General features: G+C 44.3%; 1 long non-coding RNA gene across 1 annotated transcript; it reads right to left on the bottom strand.

Annotated features, from left to right (window-relative positions):
- Positions 1 to 3,542: 3,542 nt before the first annotated feature.
- On the bottom strand, positions 3,543 to 7,998 carry LOC139077802 (uncharacterized). Its single transcript, XR_011530317.1, has 3 exons — positions 7,809 to 7,998; positions 6,100 to 7,637; positions 3,543 to 5,847 (listed from the first exon to the last, which is right to left on the bottom strand). It is a non-coding gene; the product is annotated as an uncharacterized lncRNA (long non-coding RNA).
- Between the last annotated feature and the right edge of the window lie 664 nt (positions 7,999 to 8,662).

The raw sequence follows: 8,662 nt of genomic DNA, 5'->3' as shown, positions 1-8,662 counted from the left end.
CGTTTAGGAGTTTGGTAGAGGAAAGGGAGGCTATTTCATGCAGGAGACTGGCTTAAGCAAAGGGAGCCAGGTGTGTTTAGGGAAGGGATAAGTAAGTCTGGTGGAAATGCAAGGCGTTTGAAGGGGAGTAGAGGGTGAACAAGCTGAAAAGGTCGGGGAGGGTCAGCTCACAGAAAGTGTTGAGTTCCATTCTGCATAAGCAATGGGGTGCCATTTAATTGTTCTGAGCACAGGAGTGCCAGGACTTGGGTCCTTCAGGAAGGTGAATCTGGCAGAGGAGTGGAGGTGAAGGGACGAAGGTCCTGGGCCTGGGGGCCAGATTTGCAGACTCTGCAATTAACAGTCCAGCTGGAGAGTTAAATTGAGAGTCAAGGAGGAAGAAAGAAGAGGCAGAGACATTCGTGACAAGTTCTGCCGATGGCAGAGAAAAGAAGTCACAACTGACTGGGTGTCAGGAGAGATGGAGCAATGGAGGCTGAGAGAGTTGTGAGGCTGGTTGGCTAAGAGGAAAGAGATGGAATAAGTGGGCTTGGGGGCAATGGCGCTAGGACAGGATGAGTCAGAACAGGGTATTGTGGAGATTCTTGCCACCCAATACGGAGAAGTTTGAGACTGGAGCTGGAGAGAGAAGCCGGAGATTTTGGGGGAGTAGTGGGAACAACTGAGTCCCAGATATTAGATGATCTTTGCAATTAGGGGTTTTTGAAAGAGGAAAAAGAAACTGATCAAGCAAGATAAGCCTAAGAGGAGACAAAACAGAACAATGAGGAGAGGCTGGAGGCACTGATCTTGGTTGTGGCAGTGTAACACAGGAGTTTGTGATAAAACATGCCACCCTCACAGAAGGTTGAGGAAAATGAGATGAGAAAGGTCACTGTTTGTGGCAGCTCAGGGGTCGCTGATGACTTTTAAGAGAACCGTTTTTGGAGAGTGTTGGGTGAAGGAAGCCAAAGGCTGAAAGCAGAGTTTGCAAATTTCAGGGCCATAGGCTGAATCCAACCAGGAGAGGTATTTTATCTGATCTTCAATATTTTAAAGCAAATTAATTGCTAATATTTAAAAAGTGTTAGAGTTCACATACAAATCCCAAATTCCAAACCTAAGTAATCTGGCCACCCGAGGGCCCGGATTCCTCTGGAGCTGGATGTTGGCTGGAGCCCCGGTATCAAGGGTGAGGTTGGGGGACTGGGGGGTTTCCCCCTCCAGTTTCCCTCAGCGGCACCCAGCTTCCTTCTTTCACTCCTGCTGCCTGCCTCTTTGCACTTGGGGTTAAGGCATGCAGAAGCGTTCAGGAAACAGAGGTTGTCTACTCTTTCAAGTAGACTACTCCTTCGAAAGTTTGGAGATGACATGCGGAAGAGAAAGAGTATGGCAACTCGGGGTGCTGGGGAGGAGAAAACGGGTGTGAGGGGAAAAGAGGCGCAAACTCCATTTGGTGTTTGTCAAAAGGAAGGAGATGAGTAAAGAATAGGAGACTGAAGAATCAGTAAAAGCAGTCACACCACATCCTAAATCCTACAAAACGAGAATAAAAACGTTGTGCTCATGGATGATACAAGGCACCCTGTGTTCTCTAAACTGCGCCACTGTATTTAGCCTAAAAATGTGTATTCCATCTATAAAGGGCTTTAAACAGGAAATGACTGATAAGCCCAAATTATATGTGGGAGCTGAGGAAGAAACAAGTTTGGAAAGGAAAGAAACCTCTCTGCTTTTGAAATAGGAGAAGAAACAGACAGCAATGGTGGGGGGGGCAACTTTGCGATAGAGAGGAGGGAACATGGGGGAGCTGAGGTCACTGTTATATAGGGGGGACGCGAATAAAATGGCGCTGCTGGGGGCCGAGGCCAGCACGTGTGGTGGGATTCTGGGGGAGAGCGATAATTTGGCAGGCTTCAAGTGGATATTCTTTAAATATTTGTCTGATAGTTACTTTGTGATGGCAAGCAGAATTTTCTGATTTTCTCTTTAAAAAATTGCATTCCTATGTTTATATGTAAAAATTGGGGTTTGTGTATTACATACACTGACTGTAGCGTAACGTTCAGAATTAGTTCAAATTGTCTTCCAGCTCATGTATTTTCTATAGTGATAGACATTCTCATTGACTAAGCATAGGAAAAATGACGTGAGCAGTAGTAAAATTTCCTTCAAAATGTATTTAAAAGTTTTTTTTTTGCTGACTGCCATAATAGCAAATATTTCCTGTTTTTCTTCAGTTCTCTCTTTTTTTCCTGAGATTTTTTTTTCCTGAACCAGACATCTTACATGAGTCTTACATGAGTGCTTCAAATTGCGATCACAGTGAGCGTCAGTTGTTATTAGTAAATAGCGGTACACGCTCCATCCTGCAGTTTCTGCATTTCGTTGGCCCCTCGGTGCTGACCTTGGCTGGTCTGTCAGCTGATCTTAAGATCTGTGACTTGGTTTGTGGGCAAACCCATCCAAGTTACTGGGGCACACCACAGAGAGAAAGTGGAGCTGTGTGGGATGCTTTTGTCCATATATGTTAGGGGAAACCAGGAGTGGGCTTATGTCTGGACTGTTAGGTGAAAAGTTTCCTGTGGAAAGCTGAGTTCACTGGCAACATATTGCAGCTTTATTCCTGTGTTGGTTTAGCACACCTTCCTGATAAACTGGGACCTATAGCAGGTGCCTAGAGGGCCCACTCTTTCATGTGGATTTGCATAAGGCTTAGGCTGCGCTATGAAATCAATTTGCTGCTGGTTATTGCAGACAATGTGAAAGTAGCTTTATTCAACGCAAACAAAAGGCCCACACGGCCTTGGAGAGGGACTTGCAGATTTGTGGCAGAGACCAAGGGAGAGGCCGGAATGATTTTCGCAAGAGGCCAGCAGGGTGAGCATCGTTGAAATGATGGATCCTACGGGCTTGTGCAGGGCAAGTGGGGCCAGACTCCAGTGTGGACTGACGGCAGCTTGGAGGGTGACAGGAGCAGGACCAGTATAGGAAGCTGTAGTCGGTTTCAGAATTCTAGCTATTTGAGCGAAATATTCATTTTAGTGAAATATTTTTAAAGCTTGTTTTTAAAATACAGCCCTAAATGATAATTTTAAAAATACTTCTCTGCAATGCGTGAATTGCTTGCAGGGCTGTCACTGTAAGCTTCATGTGACTAAAAACACTTCCTGTTTCCAAATTGTCTTTGGTCTGATATGGATATTCAAATTGTAGTGCATTTGTGGCAACCTTCAAAAGAATAGAGTTCTCATCTGACTAAACAGGATACATCGCTCTAACTTTCGTTTCAGTTTGTCTCTCAAACCTGAGTAGCATTGGTCACTTATATGTAGTGAGGTGTGGCAACCTACGTGCATATAGTTAAGCATCATTAAAATTACTTGGTCAGCATTCACGGAAGGGTAAACATTAGCATCATTATGATTATGGCAGGCCCTTAACCTCTCTGAGTCTTGGTTCTCTCGTTTTAAACTGTGCTGGGGTTAAGAGGGTGGGGGGCTGGATGGTCTCGAAAACGGTTTCCGCTTGTAAGTGTCAGAGAACATGGCAAGAAGCTAGGATGGTATTTAGGACTGAGTTTGAATGTGCTAAAAGAGAAACTGAGGCATATGAAAATGTTTAAGAGTTTATTTGAGCAAATATTGATTCTAATTGGGCGGAGAGGAACCAAGTTAGGAGCTAGGGACAAGACTTTTATAGAGAAGACTCAGAAGCAAGGAAATTCTTTGATTGGCTGTAGCTTTAGTGGGTGTCTTATTTGGGAAAGGCTCGTTGGCTGCTTGTGATTGGTTAATAGGTTTCAATTTCATAACCTTGAGGCATTGACAGGCTTAGGGTTTGGTTTGCTTACGTAGATTACCAAGGCATTGGAGCCACCCGGGTCTAAGGGCCTCCTCGTTTCATTAACTCGACCAATGCGAGTAGAATAAGAAGACAGCAGCACAAACCTCTCTGGTTGGAGTTTGTATTTGTTTGGGTTTGTTAGGAGAGCTAGGACATTTGTAGCATTACCTCAAAAACTCTTCCGAATTCCAAGAAGACAGTATTGTCAACTAGGTTGTAAACTACATGTTTAAAGCCCTTTATAGACGGAAAACACATTTTTAGGCTAAATACAGTAGCACAGTTTAGAGAACACAGGGTGCCTTGTATAATCCATGAGCACAACGTTTTTATTCTCGTTTTGTAGGATTTAGGACATGGTGTGACTGTTTTTACTGATTCTGGAGCTTACGGCTTTTGCTTCCTTGTTCTCCTATGTGTGGTGAGATGATGCTGCTGTCCAGGGTCTGGCGTCTGGGACCCATGAAGGGGCTGTATCTTTCCTGAAATGATGCCACTCTTTGGCCCCTGCAGGCGTGGAGACTTTCGCAGGGAAATTCTTGAGGAATTTTCTGCGTCCCAGTTGTGGGCTTACTTATCTTCCTGTGTTTTTGGAGCAGTCAGGCTCTAAGCACTGTCTTACTGTTGATCACTGCTGTCTTGGGGGGAACTCTGGCAGAAGGTAGCCTCACTAACTCTACCTAAGTACCCCCTTCTGATGGCCATAATCTGCCTCCAAAAGCAGCATATGAATCTTCATATCCACAGGAAAGGTATCATCTGGTGCTAGTCCATCAGGTACACAATGACTTTCTTGATCAGATGTCTGCAAGTTCACTTTGATAGCCCAGTTTTTTTCTGTCTGGCTCCAGCTGGGCAACTCTGCATTGGGACATGGCTGCACTTACGGAAGGTCATAAGAAGTAGCCGATGGACTCTGGTTTCCTGATATTTAGCTACCAGGTTCCCTAAAACCTCATTCTTGTGGCGTATCAAAACTTTTTCCATAATATTCCATCATTATCCTTTCTATTTTTCTCTCTTGGTTGACCTGGCTAGGGCTACAGAAAGATGTTTTCGCTTGTTTATCGTCTATTTTTTTCTAGCTCATCAGTAGCTGCTTTTATTTTGGCTGGATCGTTGGCTAGTTTTCATTTGTGATGCTAGGGATGTGCTTCATACTGGTATTGGGAGATTACAGGAGCTAATGACAGCTAAGAGGTAGTAATAAACTATTTATGGGATTGGCCTGGTGGCATAGAGGTTAAGTTCATGCGCTCTGCTTTGGCAACCTGGGGTTTGCAGGTTTGGATCATGGGAACGGACCTACATACTGCTCATCAAGCCATGCTGTAGCAGCATCCCACGTACAAAATAAAAGAAGATTGGTACAGATGTTAGCTCAGCGACAATCTTCCTCAAGCAAAAGGAGGAAGATTGGCGCAGATGTCAGCTCAGGGCCAATCTCACTCACCAAAAAAAATAAAATAAACTATTTATTAGACCATGTGGACAGGGTATTATGTCATGAACTTTCATGAGTCATCTCTAATCTTCCAGGCTAGGTAGGTATTACTTTACCAATTTTGCCATGATGAAGTGGAGGTTTCAAAAGGTCACATGCCTTGCCCAGGGACACAGAACTATCAGTGGCTGACCAGAAATTTGGACCAGCTAAGTGTCAAGTCTGTGAGCATTCCACCACACCACACTGTCTCTCCACAGGGATTCCAGAGTCTCTATTTGAGTTGATTTCATTACTGAACAAAAGTAGGTTCACTTCCTGGAGAGTTAAAATCAGCCTCTCCACCAGAACCCCTTGTCACACAAAGTAGAGTTTATTTGCAGTAAATAGGAGGCTATGTAGTGGAATCATTTCCAAAGTCGTGGCTCCCCGAGCATGAGCACGGGCCAGCAGGGGCTTCTCATTTTGGATGGGGAATGAATATTCAAAGGGAGAGGTGGGTATTCACTTGAACAGGCCAGTTGGCTCATCTGCCAGGGCGCCTCTTGGTCTGGTTCAGGGGGTTGGTGATTGCATCTCTTAAAATAACAACAACAAAAAAACAATTTAGAGAAACTATTAAATGTATCTGAAACCTCCCTTGAGTTTCTTGGGGGTAATTAGTAGGTGACAATTTCTCTTGTCCAGCTTTTTCCTGTCCTTCCAGTCTCACTCATGTGCTCCTCAGACAGAATGTCCTCTCCACTCCCTCTGTCAGAACACATCCCTCCTAATTTAAACCTCCATTAACAGACAACTCCCCTTCAAAGCTATCGCTGACTAACGCTTACCCAACTTTGAGTAAACTGTCCCGTTGCAGGTCTCTGGTTATCACGAGTCTCCTGATAAGGCCTGAGAGCAGGATTTCATCCTTAAAGATGGTACAGTTAACTCATAAACACTTAGGAGGAAATTTTAAAAACAGAGAGTTAAGTTATCATGGTTTTTAATGACTTATACCTAATTCCCAAAAGTGTACCAGGCAGCTTAAAATAGCACATGTCACACTGTGCTAGGCACTGCATGTACCCAAATTTTTTCCTTATAAAGCACTCATGAGATAAGGATTGTTATTCTTTTCTAAGTTCCCATAATGAGAAAGGAGCAGATTCAAACTCATGCTCGTTTCTCCGATGCCCAGGCTCTTTCTATTATACCTACCTGCCTCTTTACTAAGTTGTTTATAATATTAATTACCAGATACTTCAGTTATATGAGCATTTGTAGATTAGCATTAGCATTAAAATTTGCTCAGAGTTTCCTGGTAGAAAAAACAGGAAGAGAGATATATGTATGTAGACAGATAGATGTAAGAAGAAAGAGAAGAGAAAAGGCTACGTTAAAATATACATATTCTTACACATTTGAACATAAATTTGATGAGGAATTTTTCACTAAATTAAAAAGTCAGACTGTAATTAAATGAAAAATATTTGAAATAATTTTAATTCAATTCCAAAATGTTTTAAAAGTAGCTTATTTAAAGCACCAGATCAAATCCCGCCGCACCTCTGCCCCCTTCACGGACAGCCTGTAAAGGCCAATCTGAAGAGGATCTCACCCATTTACAGACGTAACTATTGATCCAGAAGCCCCGAAGATGTGTACTGTACAATAATCCCATATCTCCATGCCATTTTTAATGTTGTTCCATTTTTTTTAATCTCCACCTCTGGATTATAACTCCTTGCGAGTGGAGACCTCTCTTCTGGTTCTCTCCTATCTTTTCAGGTAACTGATCAGGGTCAGGTCCATTATATGCTCGTTAATTACTGGCAGGCAATCAAAAGTGCTTTGAGCCCATGAAAGGAGACGTCCATGAGTAGATACAGGAAAAATTGAAGATGCATGGATGCCTGGCAGGAGATACTGATTGTGCAAGAGCGAAACTGGCTCTGTAGCCTCCCTGTCTGCTTGTTGGATTTCTTATTTAGGCTTCAGTAACCTCAGATGTGTTGATTACAGCGCTTAATGTTGTTACCCTCCCTCCACCACAAATGCGGACCCTTGGTGGGGTCACAGGGTATCAGTGATCTGCCATGACTCCAGGTTGGGGTGGAAATTCAGGCAGATATTTGTTGTCTGAACAACCAGACAGGCTGTCTCCTGAGATCTGACCAAAACTGGAACTTGGAGGAGATTCAGCTGGCTTTGGTTCAAACCAGACAAACTAAAACAATGCTAACAGCCAAGGAAGGAGTCTCGAGACCCTGCGAGAAATGCTGACTCCCCTGTAGCCTGAAGTCTGCACACTCTTAGCACGAAAGCGCCAGCAGCCTCAGTCCTTCCGCGCTCCGACCTCCACTCCACAGAGCTGTGAACGCAGGGCCTGTGACGGGCAAGAATTATCGCTGAAAACTTATAAATAATAACATTAAGCCATATCACAGCCATGTGAACATGTTGTAGGTAGAAATAACAGACACGTATGCACACTATAGAAGAGTCATAGGTTACAGAAAATTAGCCTGAACCCACACACGCACGCACACACACTCACTTTTGTATGAGGGCGGGCAAGATGGAACGCAGAATGTGGTTCAACTTTCAGAGCCTTAAGCGAGAGCCTCTTTGCAAGTGGAAAGCAAACAAAACGAACTGGTCACAGGGTCAGCGTGCTCTGGAACGCAGAAGTGTTTGTCGCCAGTCAAACAGCCGCCTGGTGTTAGGTTTACACAGTGTTTCAACAAACCAAAACAATGAGGACATTTACCATTAACTCTAGGCCTCAGCCATAAAATCAGGATGGGGAAGACCAAGGTCACTAACTCTGATCCCTAAGGCCCTCAACAAACAGTGCTGCCCAGGGCAAAATAGCTATTTAGACGAGGTCGTGCAAATGTACTAAACACCTGGTATTTTGCCAAAGACTCTGTAGATTAGGAAGATGCCCCCAGCCCCTTCATAAGGCACGCCTTTCAGGCTGCGCTGAGGTCTCTCTGGCAGTCAGACAAATAAATAACGGTGAGGTGTCACTGACAAGTGATTGTCATTTTAAACCAGAAGGAGGTGCTCAAGGCCACCTGCAGGATCAGGAGTTTCCCAGAGGAGGTAGAATTTGAGTTGAACCTGGAGGAAAGAGGAGAATTTTCCCAGGACCACAGACTGGAGGTGATGGGGTAAGAGCGGAGGGGCATGCTGGACATAAGGAAGAGTGATTGCAAGGCAGGAGGAGCACGGATGTTCCAGAAACTACTAAAAATAATTTAGTGTTGTCAGATGTGAGGTGGGAGCCGCAGGAGATGGGGGTGGGGGAGGTGGTAGTCAGATCAAGAAGGGTCCTGTGCTTATGTCAGGTGAGGCGCGTACATTTCATCCTGTGCGGGGAGGGAGGCCGGTGCAACATTTTGAGCT

The sequence above is a fragment of the Equus przewalskii genome, chromosome 20, assembly GCF_037783145.1.
Source record: "Equus przewalskii isolate Varuska chromosome 20, EquPr2, whole genome shotgun sequence".
NCBI classification, from domain to species: domain Eukaryota; kingdom Metazoa; phylum Chordata; class Mammalia; order Perissodactyla; family Equidae; genus Equus; species Equus przewalskii.
Note: the sequence above shows the minus strand (reverse complement) of the source record. Positions and strands in the feature narration are given on the sequence as shown.